The sequence below is a fragment of the Stenella coeruleoalba genome, assembly GCF_951394435.1.
Source record: "Stenella coeruleoalba genome assembly, chromosome: 4".
Classification (NCBI taxonomy): Eukaryota; Metazoa; Chordata; class Mammalia; order Artiodactyla; family Delphinidae; genus Stenella; species Stenella coeruleoalba.
In genome coordinates, this window is record NC_137149.1 from 44,303,890 (window position 1) to 44,324,112 (window position 20,223).

The 20,223-nt window shown below is 40.7% G+C and overlaps 1 long non-coding RNA gene across 3 annotated transcripts in view; it reads right to left on the reverse strand.

Moving 5' to 3' along the window:
* Positions 1-20,223, reverse strand: part of LOC307185365 — a 116,094-nt gene that overhangs the window by 16,068 nt on the left and 79,803 nt on the right. The window contains exons 3-4 of one of the 3 annotated variants that reach the window (XR_013828023.1): positions 19,516-19,621; positions 6,504-6,626 (exon numbers count right to left, since the gene is read on the reverse strand). This is a non-coding gene — a long non-coding RNA (uncharacterized lncRNA). Of the gene's footprint in view, positions 1-6,503; positions 6,627-18,460; positions 19,622-20,223 lie in introns of those variants that run through there. The other 2 variants (XR_013828022.1, XR_013828024.1) reach the window with 2 other exon arrangements.

Genomic DNA, 20,223 nt, shown 5'->3' on the forward strand with positions numbered 1-20,223 from the left:
AAACACTGAAAAGCTACAGGTCGGAGAAATAGTTGAGGTGACTCTATTGCAGCAGAAGAACTTTGAACAATTACACTAAAACTATCTTCAAAGTGTTCAAAAGAGTCATGTGAGGTCACGGAAACAGTAACAGATAAGAGATTCAAAGGCCTGTGCTCCTGTCCTGACCCCATCATTTACTAGTTTTGTGACTGTTGTGGGAAACTCTCCAAAGGCCCACAATACGTTTTGAGACTGTTGCATTTTCCTTTCTCCTAGGCACGTATGCACTTGCTAGACGGGGACCACTGATCTTGAGAGCAGGGAATTCCAAAGTCCTGGTGTCCCTTCCTGAAAGATAGGCTACATATCTGCAGTGAGAGGAAAATAAATACCATCTGCAAATCTCCTGCCTCAAAAGCCCTTTGGTTTAGAAATCTGGCTTGCTTACACATAAGTCCTCCGAAAGGCAAAATGTAAGTTCCAATCAGATGGCAACACGGGCTCACAATTTATGATCCTAGGGAAAATTTTAAAGGCAGCTGTATGTCCCCTACCCTTGTAGAACCAGTTCCTCCAAGGCTTTGGCTGTAGACTTCAGGCAAGATTCCACTGATGTTCTTCTCCCCAGTCCCTCCTCACGCCACTGGGTAACACTGGGGCTCAGAAACATTTGACATGGGGATATCACAACCCACCCCCAGCAGGCAGTAATAACTGGATATGATAGCCTGACACTGTCTGCATAAAGCCCTTTGAATTGCCTCTGTCTCCTGACAATCAAAAGAATTAATCAAGGTCTAATGCAGAAAAGAGAGATTTGTACTAGGTTTGGCAGGCTCTAGGCCACTGACTTTCATTGAATTTGGTCACTTAGGTTCCCTGAAACTTGAGTTTCTTATCCAAATATAAGACAGCAATGATATCTATCTTGACTATTTCAAGGGCCACCGGGAAGATTAAATTTAGGAGGCAGCTTGGCATTGAGGTTAAAAGCTCAGATTTACGATCCAGACTGACTGGTTTCAAACTCCACCTCTGCTACCTACAAGCTACGTGACTGTGGGCGAGTAATTTAACTTGTCCATACCGCAGATTCCTTACTTGAAACAGGAAAAAGCAAAGATCCTATGCCAGAAGGTTGTGTGACAATTCAATTGGTTAATAGATGTAAAGCATTCAGAATGGTGCTTGCCATATAGTTAGTGCTTACGTAAGTGGTGGTTATTATTATGTGAAAGCACTAAAAAAGCCAAAACTGTCATCCAAAGATACTGGTACACTATGGAATGAGCCTTCTGTTCACTTTCTAACAGGAGCCTAGAAGTTTGCTTTTAGAGCACTTCAAAATATGCCCGGCCCAAATCACCAAGTAAAGGTCTCCATTCTGCTTTCTGTCACCCCGAACAGCAGAAAGGAGGACCACTTCCTGAGGACGGTGGTGAAAACTGGAACCATGTGTTATAACTAAATAGCATTTTCCAGCAAATGAAGTACTGGCTGAGCATTAACCCTTCAGTGATCACCACCAATTCACAGGACATCTTTCTCTACCATCCCCTCTCAGAGGCAGACATGAAAAAGTCTAGGCCACAAAAATCCACATGCCAGTGATAAAAATCCTCACTATTTCTGAAAAATCACTGTGAAATTCATCCCCAAACCCTCACTGCATCAGTTCCTGGGATCCAATGACTGAACAATCTATAAACTATGACCTCAATGATTCCATGACTTAAATTCAAATGTAAAGAGAGAGAGAAAAAAAAAAAAAGTTTGAGTCAGTGGCTTAAACTGCAAAACACACAAATAGACCCAAGCCATATGATCTTATTGTGTAACATGGTGGGAGAGATACTGGGTATCAGCAGCGCCAGGCACCCAGAACACTCCGTATGGTCATCGCACCTGTCAGTCACTTCAGTTTTAGCAGGCAGCATGCTAGCTAACGTTACCTAACACATATAAGGTGCTCCATAAACATTCGTTAGAGTTGGGGTTTCCTAAACACTTTCACATACATTATATGGCTTTTAAACCTCAAACTACAAAATAGGCATTTTTACTTATACACTCTCATTTCGCCATTAGCGAAACAGAAGTTCTTATTGGTTCCGGGATTTGCCCAAAATTATAACAGAGCTAATAAATGATACAAATGCAACCCATATCTGCATCTCACGATTGAAGACTAGTGTGTGTGATGTTGTTACCTAAGTATAAGAAAATCACAAGTAACATGGATTTGTTCAGATTAGACTGTCACACAACACCCCACTCCCACCTTATGGGCCTTGCCATGGTAAATGCAGTTGTAGCAAAAATACATTCTTACACTTTGATCAAAATTGGACAATGTACGTGAGAAGGTCAACACTATGCTAGCAGCAGGCCAGCTGAGAACCTGTCTCAAGGGGGAGATTTGACAAGAAGAGGAGAAGGCAAATAGGGCTCTGGGGGGAATAAGCGCAGGAGGATGTAAGCTTGTCAGACCTCTCCTCCCCCACCTTCTCAAAGTCCTCCCTCGACCCATGGCTCCTAGGAGGGGCTGCAGCATTTCTTTTCATCTCTTCACTTCTAGGAGGTTGTGCTGACTCCCCATTTCCTCACCTCCCACTCACTCCAATCTGCTTTCTTAGCATCGCTCATGAAATTGTTCTCTCTGGTACAAAAGAATTTTTCCCCTTCACTTATGAATAACATTAGTATGACAGAATATAAGCGCTCTCCTTTCCCTTCTGTCATTTCAATCAAGTCACTAATTCATATTCATTATAAAATGACTGGAAAAATTAGATAAGAAAAATAAAAATTGTTAAAGTTTTAAATCATCCAGAATTCCACAGTCAAGAGATAACTGCTATTAACACGCTGGTGTATTCTTTCCAGACTTCTCCCATCATACCAACACATATATACATATATATCTTTATAAAACAATACCAGAATATGACTATTTTAAGAACTGTTTGCTTTTAACTCAAAATATCATGCACAGCTTTCCATGTCGGTACATGAAAGCACGTAAACATCGTCAGGAATTTGGCTTAAACTATTTAATTAATTCTCTATTACTGAACATTTAGGTGGTTTCCAACTGTTTGTGATTACGGGCAACACATATGCGCATTCTTGAACATACATCTTCAGGCACCTGTTTTATCATTTCTTTCGGATAAATGCTAACAAGTATCTGATTATCTCATTTAGCGTTGAGAGTCCCTTGATTTTTAAGATAAATTTCAAACGCATTAGCTGAACTCATTTTTAATCTTATCTCCCTCTGCCCCATCATTGCCCCACATATACTGTTGACACCTTTTGCTGTTTTTACCCTCCTGTGCCTTTCCTCCACTTCACTTATCCCTTCCCTCTCCTTTCTCCAGTATTAAAATATCACCTTCTTCTAGAAGTCTTCCATCATCCTGATCCTTCACCAGTACAATCAATATTATACTACTGTCCCTTATAATCATCATCATCACATACATATAGCAATTATTTTGTGCCAGGCAATATTCTAAGAATGTTACATAGATATGTCATTTTATCCTTTCAACAAATCTCTGAGGCAGCGACTTAAACCCCAATTTTACAGATAAACAGACTTAGATGCTTAGGTTTGTTAGAATTTCTGAATCTATGAGTACTTACACAAAATTTTAAACTAAATAAATACATGTGAATATGTGCAGCTCTAACTCAAGGTACAACTTCAGCTGTTTCAATGAATAAATTATTTTTTAAAAAAGCTTAAAAGTGATGTCATTATCTATAAGGAAAGAACTATAAGACGCAATTAAAATGAACTAAGCAATTTAAGGTAAAGCTATTTGGATTTAAAAAAACAGAAATGAAGGCGAACTATGAGTATTCTAGGTTAAAACTCAAGTTCCAGAATCTGGTAAGCACTTTAATTGCCTTTACACATCAGTAAGAATTGGGGAAAATCCAGCCTATCTACACCATTTTAGTTTAAGTAACATGCCTTTTCATCAGGTACTTAACATCCTATAATAAAAATCAATGTTATTACTTTATTTTACCCAGTCAGTCAAAAGGAAAATTGGAATCCCTACTCACAAGAAAACAAAACCAAAACAACACCCCATTATATAGCTGTTGAGCATTTATCTAAGCACATTACATTTTTAAAGCATTCAACAAGTAATGAGTTGAAATTGGAATTGAATTTGCTTTTATTGTCAGAATGTGGAAGTAAACCATCCACTGAATAAGTTACTCAACTATTAAACCTTGACCAAAAAAAACCAAAAAACATTATTGTTAATTGTTTAAACTTCAATACAATTAAAACAACTTTGTTTTCCTTTCCAATTAGCTAACAAAGCCTGCATGACTTTCACTAAATCACTTAGTTTCCACCAAAGGTAAAATACTAGACACTCAATGAAGAAGGTGGCTTCCTGAATGGTGAGGTCTGTGCCAGGTGGTGTGAGAGACAAGACACAATCGACACCCACCCCCCTGCCAAGGACATCCACTTCTGAGGAAGAAATAGACATTATTACAGTTATTCTAAAACAAGCACAGTTACACCATGTATCAAACAACATTGCATAACTTTTTGAAATAAAAAACTATCATCTACTTAAATGCTTTCCTTTTCACTTTACAACTTGTATGCCTTTTGAATTTTGCACTATTTGAATGTGTTACCTCTTAGAAAAATAAGCCTTTTAACCTATAACATGGGGGAAAAGATTAAGAAAAACTAAAATAACAGTTTGGCACACCTGATTTGGTGGAGAATTCCTACCTGCTACGCTTGTGAACAGCTACAAAGATTATCCTTGTCCAAAATATGTGTATTAATCTCTCCATCTCTCAATATTTGTAGTACATCTAAAAGTTTCCCTCAAAAGAAATCCTAAAAGCCAAAATAAGTAAAAACTTGTCCACCCTCTCTCCATTCCAAAGGCATGACCCAGAGAGGCCACTAGAAATACTAATGTTTTTTTATATCTTGGTGGGGTTTTCTTTTAAGCTTTACTTTAAATTAAATTTTAATTTAATTTATTTAGTAGTTCCTTGATAATTTAAATTCATTTGAATAGATTACGGTTCGAAATTCAAAGGGAACAAAACTTTCCCCTTCTACCTCAGTCTCCAGTCACCCAGTTTCCTTTCCTGAAGGCAACGATCAGTGTTACCAAGCTCCTATGCATCCCCCCCAGAGCCCTTCTTAAATCTAACTCCACACCCAACACACTAGGCTGGAGAAAATTTAATATCATTTTAAAGAACAAACTTTTTCAGTATATAATCATGATTTTCATACAAATATAAAATGAATACATGTTAAAATTTTCATTATAACTTATTAAATAATGAACCAATAAGGCAAGGCATTAGAACCAGTTTAAAGAGGAGATCAAAGAACTACACCTATTTAGACAAGTAAGGAATGCCAAAGTGAATTTACAAATGGATACAAAATGAATCTTTCCACATAGCAATAATCAGTTGCATCCCACCAGGCATAATTGACTTGCATTTCTGTAAACAATAATCCTTTCACTAGCATCAGGTTTCTACAACTTACAGTTATAAAATAACTCAAAGTCAATGAAAGACGGAGATAAGCAGGAAGGATGTATTCAGACAGAACACTGAGTAATCTTTGCCCATTTTGGTCTTCCACCATTCTTCCTGATGGTCACTTAGGTGGAATCCTTACCCCCTCCACTATACTCTATGGGAAGGTGCAGAGATCTATCTCACAACAGAAAATTCAGGAAGACTCCTCCAGTCTTCGGTCTACGCACTGCTGACGTGTTCAATGTCCTTGTGGTAGTGCTATGAGGGAAAGGGGTCTTTCATTGTTTCCCAGATGCTTTATTTTGGGTTCTCCAGAAGCAGACCCAGAGATAAGGACTTGAGAGAAGGTACTTTATTTAGGAGGTACAGGTACCACTAGTATGGAAGGAAGGAAGGAAGGAAGGCAGGGAGGGAAAGACAGCAATTAAATTATTGGGCAACTGGAGCTTAATCCCATAGAAAAATTATGAGAAATGCTGCAAAATATCCCCCTCCTAACTAAGTGTCCTAACTAAGAGGTGAGGGAGCTGGGGTATTTATACTCCGACTCCCTAGAGTCATTGAAAGAGGGCTGCTCCCAGAGGTGTTAATTCTCTGGCACTTTTGGCTGACTCTGATGGAGAGCAGAGCAGACCTCCATGAGCAGGAGAAGTACCTATGCCAAAAAGATGTACAGACTGGCAGATAGAAGCCTGCAGGAACACAGGGAAGCAATGGGGTCTGGAGATGTAGGCAAAGCATGAAAAGCATCTGCCTCACATGCCAGGCTTGGATGTGAGAGCCTTGGCTGGGCCTGGAAGCTCTGAAACTGGAGACCTAAACTTTGTGCCCCTCATGGCCTCCCTCCTCTGAGGTCCTGCCCGCTCCTGTCCCAGGTACTCTGAAGGCACAGAACATGGGTCCTAACTACTTACAAAACCACCAATCCCCTGTCCCTTTCTAGTCCTGGGTCCACTTCTCCTCTCCTCTTAGAGATTTGGCCTCCCTGCTCCCAAAGGCACTCACCTCTCTAACTCCCCATGAGACCACCGTAAACCAAAGCCAAAATAGCATGTTGTCTTCAGTCAACTTTGAAGCACATTTCCCTGGAAGCAAAGGAAGCTGGAGTCTCAATCCCCTTCTTGAAACAGAGAGAGAAAACAAGGAGAACAAAACACAAGCTCATGTTTCAAACTTTATCCTGCCATGTAGGCACTCTGCTCCAAGCTGCCTGACAGAGAATGAGTAGTAAAAATGCAGCATCCTCTTCAGTTGACTGTGATCTGGTGGTTTCTGCTAAAGAGCACTCTCCCCACTTGCTTCTGGAATGCCCCAGTGAATAACAGAACAAGAATTTGGCTAAGCTGAGGACCGCTCTGGTCTCAGCAGCGACCCAAAGGCAACCCCCCACTTCAGTGTTCGGAGGGTAGTATTCCTTAGGTTGCCCCTTCCTCCCCACCCCTAAGCCAGAGCTCTAGGGCATATTTCTCCTTAACCCAGGACTGGGAAGTGGTAGCTATAGTCCCTGCCTTCTCTCCACATTTCATTTTCTCATTATTTTAGTTAATTAACTCTTCTATAGTCTATGGTGAGAAAAGAAAGTAGCTACCATTTTTTTGAGAGCCTAGAAAACATCAGCACCTTCAAACACATTATCTCTTAAAAACCACCACAACCCTGCCTTGTAGGAAGCATTATAAGAGAATATTGAGGTCCAGAGAGGTTAAGAGATGTCCCTAAGGTCACAGAGCTACAGTTGGAACTAGAGTTCAAACCTACTCCATGTGACATTTTCCACTGTACCATGATAGGTATTTTATTTATTAAATCCTGACTGGCTTTCATGTCTTCTAAGGCTAAAAGTTCATGCGAGGATGAAAACAATAGAATTTTCTCTCAATTTTTTTAATTTTTTTCAAATATTTGAGCTCTTTCCATTATAATTGATGACAAATAGAAAATAAAGTTGAAGAAAATTCATTACATCAATTAGTGGACATCAAAGTCAATTCTCCATTCTCCAGAAGCAACATTTTGCCAAGCAATTAACAATTTAACTTGACAATCTTGAGAAGAACAGTCTCCAGTGCCTTTCATCAGGCAGCACAATGGTTCCTTCCACGTAATATTTCATCTTTTTTTTATGCTCATAGGATGGAGTGACTGCACTGAAAAGATCAGAGGCTTTGCTGACAGACCGACCTGATAAGTAGCAGTGGATCCTGAGTAAGGCATTCATTCAATCAGTACATGCTTCCTGGGCACCTAAGTACCAGGCTCTTTTGGGCAACTGGTTCTGACTCACAGGAACTATGAGGTAGTAAACGTGTGCTGGTTTAAGCAAGTTTGTAGCAATTTGTTATACAGCAATAGAAAACCCATACAAAGCACAGGCTGCCCTGAGAAAGCCCAGGCTTGAAACTGAGTGGTGAGAATAGGCCCCCCTGAGGAATCACATTTAAGCAGAAGCTGAAAGGTGGGCCGGATCAGCCAGGAATGTTGGGGAAAGAGAATTCCAAGTCCCTTCACCTTGGCTGAGCCCCATTTTCCCCAGATGGAAAATGAGAATTTTCTCTAGGTACCCACCAACCCACCCGCCTGCCTTGACAGCTGTTCTGAGGACTAAGTGAGACAGTGTGTGTGTTATGCTTTACAAGGTGCAAATAACAAGCCCAGTTACAGTGATGGCTGGTGGACATGTTATTACCACTGGTATTTTATGAATAAAGTTCTACTACGGAATGGCTCCCAATGGTCACAAAGCATATGAATGAGCATTTCCTGCCCATAGAGTCTACTCTTTTTAACCCTCCTCTGGCTGGTCCAGGCCTTCCCCTGGTCAGGCTTACCTAGGCCTTCTCATGCAGGCAGGGGGAAGAGGCTGGGTGAGCCCTCTTACCAATCATTTTGCAGATACATTTGTTTCTCTGGGGCAAACCACTGTGGCATTACTGGACGGTTTTCTTACCAGCAAATAGCAAATAATTCCATACTTAGCTCTGGCGGCCCTGCTTTCTGATTCAGTTCACCACCCTCTACCTAATTAAAATGCACTTCCCAAAGGCAGGGATTGTGACAGGTCTTTCTTTATGTTCCCAATACCACGAAAAGTACTAGAGGGGCTATCCCATCCCCCCAGCCCCTCACACACCAAAGTCTGATGGACCAGTTCCTAAACACCCTCCAGATCCCAGCTCAGAATCACAGCCCTTGAGAAACCATCCCCCACCCCAAGTGGTAGAATTAATAATCTCTTCTCTCTGCACCTTGAACCTGCTTCCTGATCAGACCGTATCATGATTTATTCATTGGTGTTGTCTCCTCAACTAGCTGTTTCTTGAGCTCTAACAGCATTTTGAAAGCCTCTGGTGTGCCAGAATCTGGGCATACAGTAATGAATCTAACACAGTCCCTGCCCTGGAGGGGACGCAGGATGTAAGCAAGGAGTTTGAACATAATATGGTAAGTGCTTTGATCCATGTGTGTCCCAGGTGCTTTCAATCTGAAAGGACAATACCTGAGCCCTGAGAATCTAAAAAGTCTTCCTGGAGGAAGCAGCAGGGGATCTGAGCCCTGAAGCATGGGAGAGTTAGGCAGTACTATGGACTGAATTGTGTCTCCCGGGCCAAATCGTATGTTGAAGCCCTAACCATCAATGTGATGGTATTTGAAGGTGGGGTCTTCAGGAGGTAATAAGGATTAGATGAGGTCATGAGGGTAAATCCTTCACAATGGGATTAGGGTCTTTACAAGAAGAGATACCAGAGAACTTGCTCTCTCTCTTTCTCTCCCTATCATGTGAGGACACAATGAGAAGGTGTGTCTGCCTGCAAACCAGAGAGACTTCACCAGAAGTCAACCACACTGGCACCCTGATCTTGAACTTTCCAGATTCAAGAACTGTGAAAAATAAATTTCTATAGTTTAAGCCATCCAGTCTATGGCATTTTGTTATGGCAGCCTAAGCAAATTGAGACAGATGGGCAAAGAGTGATGGGCCTGGATTTTTTGTCAGAAGCAACCATTTAAGGAAAGGCATGGCGACATGAATCAGCACAAACTATGGAGGAAGCTATCAGAACTGCATGTGACTAGTGTGCAAAGTTGAGATAAGCAAGACTGTATGGCCCAGGTGATGATGGCAGTAATTGCCCAACTGACAGGAACCCACTTTCTCTGAGAAGCCCATCTTCATCCACAGGATTAAGCTCCCAGCAGCCATGCTTCTATCACATAACCCTCCTGGGCACAGCTTATTTGACTATGGTGCCCATGTGACCCAATCAGATCTTCTCTAGTAAATTCAGAATTGGTATGAGAATCTCCCAATAAGACCAGGACGTTCTCTTGAATATAGAGATGAAAATGTAAAAGCTATGTGGTGGCCATGCACAGAGAGAAGCATACAAAGATCTTTTCACGATGAGAAGAATAAAACAAGTGGGCCTGGCAAAGAAGGAGCCAGAAAAAAAAAAGAAGGATATCTAGAGTCCATGAAACATCCTTTCTAGTTCTTGCCTCTGGTCACTTGAAATACCCCCAAATCCTTCTGATAAATTCCTTTTTTTTCCTTATATGCTTCAGCGGTTTGACTTGGTTTCTGTGACTTGCTAACCAAAAATGTTGATGTATCTCATGTCTCTGTCCAAGGCCCCCTTTCTCTTAATCATCTTCTCTTTCCTCTTAGATAATCATCACCTAGCCCCTGGATAAAAATACCACTTATATTCTCTCAAGTGCCAAATTTGCCTTCTTCCCTCGCACATCCAACTGCCTACTTCACATCTTCACTTGAATTAGCTAAAGATATCTCAAACATATCACATCCACCAGAATTCTTTGAGTCCACCTTCTGTCCTGAAACTGTTTCCCCCCCGTCTTTCCCATCTCAGTAAATGACACCAGTATTTACCATTCCTCAAGCCAAACACGTGGAATTATCCTTATCTTTCCCTTCCCTCAGTGCCCTCATTCAGTCTTTCAAGAAGTCCTACCACCTCTATCTATAAACTCTATATCAAACTGCCCCATGTCTATCTTCTAAATCCAAGCCACCAAAATCTCTTACTCTTCTACCTCAGTCATCTCCTAACTTCTCTCCCTCTGCCACTCTTCCCGACCCCCTCCCTTTTCTCCACTACAACCAGCATGTACACACAATCATTATTCTCAGAGCTGCCAGAATAATCCTTTTAGAATATGTCAGGTCATGGCATTCACCCATTTAAAACCTTATAATGGCTTCCTGTTGCATTTAAGAAAAAGTATTTTAGTCTATAAGTCCTGATATGATCTGGTCCCTGTCTGATTTTGCTCATATTACTCACCTTCTTGCTTACCAAGCTTCAGAAACTGGTTTCTGTTGCTTTCTTTATTTTTTTTTTCTTTTAAAAATATCTAGGTATTTTTTACCTCAGGCCCTTTACATCTAATCGTTCCACTGTACCCTGTCTCCTCCTTCTTATCATTCAAGGATCAGTTCAAATGGAACCTCCTCAGAGAAGATGCCCTGATCACATGTGTAAATTAGGACCAAGATTAACTATCTCACATATGGTTCTATTTCTTTCAAGCACTTGTAGCAATCTGAAAAGATCTTGTTTATTTGTTGTTTACCTGTTTGTAACCTGAATTCTCCCACTAGAAAAGTCATCACCATGGAGGCAGGTACCTTGTCTGTCTCATTCACTCTGTAGACCAATGTCAAGCCCAATGTCTGAATATAGTAAACACTCAATGAAAATCTATTGAGTAAACAGATGAAACCAAGGACAACACTAAAGAGTTTTTAAATGGGACAGTAACATGAAACATCTTTCCTGCATCATCTATGTCCAACAACAGTATGGAGGATGGATTTAAGGTGGGAAGAGTCTATGTTTTATTCATCTTTGATGAATTCATCCCAATGTCTAGTATGGGATGGTCCAGTCTACTGTTATATAATAATGAGGTTCCCAAGCAACAGCATTTTATCCAAAATCTCATTAAAAACAGACTTGTTTTGGTGTGTTTGGATAGGAGATGGAGAGTTAGAGATATATAAAACAAAGGTATTTTTCTTGTATGCATTTCATTAATAAAGGCATAATTTTAATTGAACATGCATTTTATTAAGACAAAAATAATAAATTAATTTTTTCAAATAAACAAAAAAGTAAACATCATCTGAACACACCAAAATTTTTTTAATAAATTCTCATGATAACCCTTGAATTATAGAGTTTGAGTTTGAAGGAGACGTAAAGATGACGTAAAGATGACCTGGTTCAGTCATCTCAAAGAACAGATATGGTAACAGGCCTGGAGAAATTGAGGGTTCAAGACCAGAACACAAGCTATAACCCAAATTTCTGACCCTCCATCCTGGACACCATCCATTCTACCACCTTGAGTTGGGAAGGTGACACTAAGGGCAGAGTTGGCAAGATGCTGACCCAAAGCAATTCATGTCAAAAAGCCATTGGGCTATTTGAGTCTAAAACTTCAGGCTCTGACTTTTGTGATTTATTCATTAAAAGAAAATTCTTCTTAATCTCAATAAAAGAGGATCTTTCCCCAAAAGAAAAGGAAAGCCAAGTCTTGCTTTACATTGGCAACTCCACTTTGAGCCCTTTTATAGTCCACAACCAGATGTGCACTTAGAGAAACGATCTGTTCCATTTAGGATGCAAAACAAACCACATATAAGGGAACTCTCACCCCAGATCCTTCTCTGAATGTGAAAGGAAATAATAGGGTAAAGCATAAAACAGAAGTCGAAGAGATACATAGGTAATTAGATGGATAACGCAACAGAAATTGCAATCAATGGCAATAGATGTAGGTGTTTGATAAAAGTTGGCAGATGAGAAAGGTATTGAAACTGTGGCTCCATGTGTTTCAATTAGAAAATTCTCAGTAACTGAGGCTTTGGGGAAAGTCTGTCAGTTTGGAAACTTTTGCCTACGGTCATGTTCACTTCATAGACATCTACTTCAGTATCATTATTTTTTGGCCTTTTGACTTCATATTCTAGCTCTCTCTTACTTACTTCCTATTATTGCTTAAAAGTTTGTAGGCTTTATTTAAAATTCACTGTGTTTTTAGCTACACTCATTCAGGGAAATAAACACCAGAAAAGCTGCATTTGGCATGTCTTATAAAACTGCTTCTGGATATTTTTTGCCATACTTGCAACCTGCTTAGAGCTTTAAAACGGATTCCCCTATTTCAACGCTGTTTTCAGGCTGATTGGCTGGAGTGTGGCTGGAGTATTCACCACGCGGAAATTCCTCTTGGTACATGATGAACTCAACTGCGCTCTTAACCCAAATCCAAGAATGTGGGCCAAATTTAGCTTTCTGCTGAAAATCCTATTTACCACAGACATATCTTAGTGTTATCAGCAGCCTTGAATCAGGAAGGATTACAATAGCATGACTATTTTACTGGAGAGTTACAAGAACTTTATTCTAGTGCTTTCAATGTGTGTAAGCAACCATCGAGGCATTCTTTCAATCAGTGATTACTGAGCACCCATTCTGTGCCAGACCCTGGGCTAAATGCTGAAAATACCAAATGATGCATAGTTACTTCCACAGCTCCTGTCCCCAGAACTCATCAACTAGTGCAAGGGGTTGGTGTAATAGCCAGACCCCTCAATTCCCACCTCCTGACATTCATGACCTTACAGAATCTCTTGCCCCTGAATGCGGGCAGGATCTGTGACTTGCTTCTAATCAGCACGATATGGCAAAGATGATGGGACATCACTCCCTATGATTAAGTTACATCATATAAGCTTCATTCTTGCTGGCTTGATAAAGTACGAGGCCATGTTGAGGAAGCCCACATAGCAAGGAACCACAGCTGACTGTGAACTGAAAGTCAGAGCCCTCAGTCACACAGCCACAGGGAATGAATTCTGCCGACAGCCTCAATGAGCTCAGAAGTGGATTCTTGCTGAGTCAAGCCCCCAGATTAAAACACAGCCTGGTTGACACCTTGATTGCAGCCTTTGAAGACTCTGAGTAGAGGACCCAGCTAAGCTGTACATAAACTCTTGACCCACAGAAACTGTGAAATAATCAATGTGTGTTTTCAGCTGCTCAATTTGTGGTCATTTGTCACACAGCAATAGAAAACAAACACAGCAAACTATAGCCTATGAGCCAAATTTGTTCTGCTGCCTGTTTCTGCATGCCCTACAAGCTAAGGAGGATTTTAACATTTTTAAGTCATTGAAACAAATCAAAAGAAGACTATTTTGTGACACAGAAAAATTATATGAAATTCCAGTTTCAGTGTTTGTAAACAAAGTTTTATTAGAAAACAGCCACACCCATTCATTTGTGCATTTTCTAGGGCTGCTTATGCGCCACAGTGGCACAGTTGAGTAGGGGTGAAAGAGACCAGATAAACCAAAAAGCCTAAAATATTTACTATCTGGCCTTTTTCAGGGAAAAAAACAAAAAGTGTCAGCCCTTGATCTCGTGGAAGGGACAGACACTTAACTCGATAAATTACAAACTCAGAAGAGGCATGGGAGCTGGTCCTACTGTTGAGTAAGAGAGTTTTCCAGATGGAAAGTGGAGGAAGGATATCACAAGGAGGGATCAAAAGTAGACAGACAACAAGCTTTGGGGAAATTATTGCATATAATAAGATCTGCAATTTAATCCATATCTCTAAACTGTTATTGTGGTTTGCCTAGGGCTCTTGGCCAAATCATGTCACACATGCTTCTGCCTAAATGAGTCTGGTGATACAGCTGCATCCCCGCTTCCAAATGCCATAAAATCCACAAATGATCACTTTCCAAATTGGAAAGCATTAATCTTGTACTGCCATTCTTGTTTGGGGACTGCAGAGGGGGGGATATTTGTCTACAGTTTAGTGGCTACAGATCATAGTCTGTTATTGGGTTACTTAAAGATTCAGTTTCACCTCATTTTCTTGAATGCTCTACTCCTATCTTTGACACTCACATCTGTTCGTTTGTAGGTGGAACTGAAGTTTGAAAAAAAGGCACACAGTCAGAGCTCCACCCAGGGATGATCAGTTCATTGGCCTTACAGGGTGAATTTGTCAGGGTCTGGTCTTCAGTTTCTAAGTCTAGAATCTCCTCATCAGTGCTATATGTCTGTCATTATTATTATGATACTCTCAGATTTTATCAGGGGTTATAGCATCGTGTGCCTCCAAACTAAATGACCCCCCAAACTACTGCATATTCTGTGACTGCACATCACAATTTTTCTGTCTCCTTTGTGTTCTTGGGTGTGTGGGCACCTCTCCCTTCTGCTGGCCACCTTCCAGTAGCATCCACACTACTAAACTGCTGAGAGCTTAAAAAGGGATAACAAAGGTCTTTAAATTATGTAATTTAAAACAATAATCTACAGAGAAAGAGTAATAATCTACAGAGAAAGAGTGAGGGCCTAAAGTGTTCTTCAATCACTTAAATGATATGAATTTACTGTATTCAGTTGGTACCCTCTTTGGCTTTGAGGAATCCCTTTATGCTCTTGCCTAGTTATCAATTGCATTCCAGGGAGCTAAGTTCAATGTAAGTTAGAAGTTACTACTCTGCTCTTGAAATGCTCAGGGACAGTAGAAAAGGGAAAACAAAACTCTATCCTGCAAATGATTGATCTTCATTCAGTACATACCTGTTTACAGTCAATTGATCTACATTGTGTGTTATAAGAATTTCTAATCAATGTCCTTCAACTTAGATCTAAGTTTGAGGAATTCAGCAAATTGATTAAACCAATCAATGGCTCCATATCTTTAGGGCTTTATGACACTTTCAGAAGCTCAGCAGTTATTTACAGGCAGCAGCAAAAGACAGGACAGTATTGTGGCTGGCTGTTTGCCAGAGTGTCCTTGGATGGTAACTTTCCCCTTCTTACCCCTTCCTCCCTGGGCTCAGCAGGAACTAACAGGCTCTTAGTATTTACTTACTATTTTTAGTTTTAAAATATGGGAGGTGGGACAGAAAATGGGCAGGGAATTCTGTTCAAACAAATATGGAGATAGTGACCAACTGTCTCCATTTGCCAGGGACTGGGGAGGTTCCCAGGATGTGGGAATTTCACTCCTAAGATGGGGAGAGATCCAGGCAAACTGGGATAAGTTAACCACACTGTATATGATACTAATTGTGCTGTGATTATTTTTTTTTAGAAATCCAAAACTGAATTGAAAAGGAAAAAGGAAGACGGTTTTCTAGCAAAAGTAAAAAGAGAAAAACACATTAAGAGGCTCCTGGTGGTTCCACTGATTGGAAAAGTTTATCAATGAATATCAGTTACCACTGCTTGTGGTAACTTGACCTTCCAAGTCTTCCTTACCTCTGAATTTCCCCGCTAAGCCCACATCTTTCTCTTCTAGAATATAAATCTCCCTTGCCAACGGCGCCCGTAATTTAAAATACTTCAGCATAGAAAGTGCAGCACAAAGCACGTTTTCAAAGTTTCACTCCAGGATCCTTCTAAACGGAACTCACACTCTTGAGGGTGCTACTGTGTAAACATTTCCATTATCCTCATCTCAGTTAACACCGGAAGCTTTGATAATTAACAGCATGAGAGTCAGAAATGAGCCATCACTGGTGAAATCAGTGGTTTGTTAATTAGCATCGGGGATATCAGAAAGGAACTCTCACTGGTAAAATTCACAGTATTCAAGAAGATATGCGAGTTGACAACTATTTTAGAGACACTCCAGCTATATTACTTTCTTAAGGCTGCCATAACAAAGTACCACAAAGTCCAGTCCTGGAGGCTAGAAGTCTGAAATCAAGGTGTGGGCAGAGCCATGCTCCCTCTAAAGTCTCTAGAGGAGAATTCTTCCTTACTTCTTCCCAGCTTCATCTAGTATTTCTCTGCAATCCTTGGTGTTCCTTGGTTTGTAGCTGCGTCATTCCAAATTCAGCTTCCATCTTTACATTTCCCGCCCCATGTGTCTCACTATCTTCACACAGCCTTCTTATAGGACACTAGTCATTGGACTTAGGGTCCACGCTAATCCACTATGACCTCAGCTAACTACGTCTGCAAGGACCCACTTCCAAATAAGTTTCATTCTGAGGTTCCAGGTAGACATGAATTTGGAGGCACACTATTCAATCCATCACACTTCCCATGCCTAAAGAGGGTATAAGACCTTAACAAGCCTCTAACTGTAGAGATGGTGCTTGAGAGCTGATTTCTAACAGTGTCCTGCTACTGGGTTGAAGGACTTCTGGTTGCCCGATAATAACTAGATGGCATACCTCTGGCATACAGTTGTCAGCCTCACATGAACCTTTCATCAAAGTGAAGTTCATATCACTGAAAAGTTCAGAAAGGTCGGAGTTCATGAGACTTTCAGAAAATTTGAATGCATTGTCTTGCCTGCTAGACAATATATGCTTGATGAATACATATTTATACGTGTGTAAGAATTTGGTCTAACACTTGCTTTCATTATTACCTGGCAATGAGATTGTAAGAGAATAGTGGTCACCCTCACACATGCCAACATTTTGGTGGCCTCTGTTATTAACCAAAAAGAACCAAGGAGTTGGGCATAACCAAACTGATGTGTAAGGTGTCTGCAATCCTCTTTAACCTCACTTCTTTCTCTCTCCTTCCCTTCTCAGTCAAACTTCTAGAAAAAATAATCTACTCTCTCTTATCTGCACTTCCATCATTTCCATTCACCCCTCAACCCATTGAAACTTGGCTTCTGCTGACATCAAACCAATAGAATGCGTTCCCCAAGGTCACCCATGTTGTTTGAATTGCCAGACTCACCGGATGCTTTTCAATCCTTCTCTTAGGAACTGTGTCAGCAACACTGGTCTCTGCTGAACATTCGTTTCTTCATACAACCCTTTTTCCTTGGCTTCTATGGCAGCCCTTTCTCCTAACCCTCCTACCCTCTTTCAAGGGTTCTTCTCCTTCTTTTTGCCCCTTTACGGTGTGTATTTCTGAGAGTAATATTCTGGACCCACTATTGTTTTCATTCTACAACCTCCCCAGATGAGTAATTCAATTTTCACTGCTCTAAGTGATGACTCCAGAGGCATATTTCTCTAAGCTTCAGATTTGCATGCCCAACGCCTGCTCAATGTCCTGGGTGACCCATGGGGAGCTCCAACCTGCTTGCTTAAATCAATCTCATTGCTTCCCACCAACATCTAGACTTACTCTTGGGTTGACCTCAGGTAAAGGCTGCAGCAGACAAGGCAGAAACTTGACCACTCCCTCTCATTTTCCACTCTCATCCAATCACCAAGTCCTCAACCCATTTCTTCTCTCCCACTACAATGGCCCTGGTCCAGACACTCACAGGTTCTCTCTGTGCTGCTGCAGGAACCTATCCTCTTGCCTCAAGCCCCCTCAAATCTACCATCCATACATATTGTCTAACACAAGAGCATGCCATTCATTCATTTAAAGTCCTGCAATAACCCATCTCCCTTTCTGAAAGCAGGATTTCTCAACCTTGGCACTGTTGACATTCAGAGCCAGAAAATTCTTTGTTGTGGGTAGCTGTCCTTGCATTATAGGATGTTTAACCATATCTTGGTGTTATGCCCCAAGTTGTGACAATCAAAATTGTCTCCAAACACCACCAAATGTCCCCTGGAGGGGTGCAAAATCATCCCCACTTGAGAAGCACTGACCTGGAGAACAAAGCCAAAAATCTCTAATGTATCAAAAATGGACCTTCCTCAGCTGGTCCCTGGCTACCTGCTGACCCTATCTCTTCCCTCTCCCTGTGGTGTACCTGACGCCCTATGAAAAATCTTTATAATTACACTTAACATACTGCATCATAACTAACTCTGCATATGTCTGCATTTCCCATGAACCATGAACTCCTTGCGTCTGGAGGACCATCACTTATTCCTCTATATATTCAAAGCTCATAACAAGTGCAGTGCATGTAAGTATTTAATGTTTGTTGGATAAGTGAACAGTGAATTGGAGAGGACTTGGAAAAATAAAGCAACTTTGGCTTTTGTGCCTACTATTGCTGCATCTCTGATGAGCTACAGCCACACACCCGCCTCTTCAACTTCTGAGCACTTAACCAAGCGTATTCTTATGTGGCTCTCTGTGTCACGGTGTACACTTTGTTTTCCCAGTTAGGATATAAGATCTTCCAAAGCAAAGATCTTTGAATTAAGCTTCCTTCCTAAATCTCACATCCCCTACTACAATGCTGGGCTCATAATGTAGCCTAACAATGACTTTGAGAAACACACTCTCTGTAAAAACTTCACCTGTGGAACACAAGCCTGGGTAAGGGAGTAATTAAGTTGGATTCTACAGTTCAACAATCCAAATTCCAATCCAGGTTCTTTCCACATTTTCGTAGCTCCATAACTTTGGACAATTCATTTAACGTATCTAAGTTTGTATTTCTTTGTGGGGCAAAATGAAGATAGTAATAGTACTTACCTCATCTGTTCAAAAAATATTTATTGATTATTTATTACATGCCAGGCACTGGAGGTACAATTGAGTTCAAAACAAAGTTTCTTCCCACATTTGAGCTTACATTTTAACAGATAAAGACAAACAATAAATATGTAACAGATAAATAATGTAATTCCAGATAATGGTAAGCGCTGCAAAGAAAATATACTAGGGCTTTGGGATATCACAATGGGTAGGTGAGATAACCTTAGATAAAATTATCAATAAAAGCCTCATTGAGGATGGATTTGATCTCCTAAATTACAGAGGGTGTTGTGAAGATAAAATGAAATACATGCTTGCGAATTTCTGAATAATGAATATTCATAAATTGCAAATGTTCTACAAAAATTTACTATTGCTATTACAGGGAATCCCCACTAGAGGGAACTACCGTTCACTGAGTACTTGCTGCATGCCAGGCACATGGCTCATCATTTTACATGCAATTTCCATTGATCCTCCTAACAGAAACAACCCTGAAGAACAGATATTATTGGTTCCATATTCCAAGACTGAGGCTCAGAGAGCAACTTACCCAGGGGTCACGCAGTTGGTAAGTGGTGGAGCCATGCAGGTCTGTCTGACATCAAACCTGTGCTTTTTCAGTTAAACCATGCTGCCTCTTTCTTCATACTGACTTCCTTCAAAAACAAAGAGACAAGAGCACAGCAGTAGAAGATCAATAAGTAGGAGGGGGAAGGAGAAAGATCTATACGAAGTTCATGGTTCACAATTTGGAGTCAAAAGCCCTGGCAAGTCACAGAATGAACAAAGCCCTCACATTAAGGGAAAATTCTTCAGAACTGTTTTGAGAGATGGTCCAGCTTACTGCTCCATCCTGGGGCTTCAGACCTCCTAGATTCCCATGAAATCAAAGCTCAAAGCAGTGACACTTCGTAGCTGTGAAACAGAACTGACAGAAACACTTCCTCAAGGCCCCCCTCAGGACAGAAGTAGGTGGAAATTTTCACTCTGTGAGTCCAACAGAATTTATTTTCTGTAAACAATTTTCTGGGTTTTACCCCTGACTACCAAAGACTCTGCCCAGAAAAACAGGTAAAGTGACCCATAAACTTCCATTTCAGGAATCCGGAGTGTAGAGATGCACCTCGAATTCAATCAAAGTCATACTTTACAGAGTTCGCAGGGTGGAGAATCTGACTGCTCTGTGGATAAATTAACAACCTGCCGAGTGAACACAACCAGACAAGAAAAGTGGGAAATAAACTCCCAAATGGTTCAT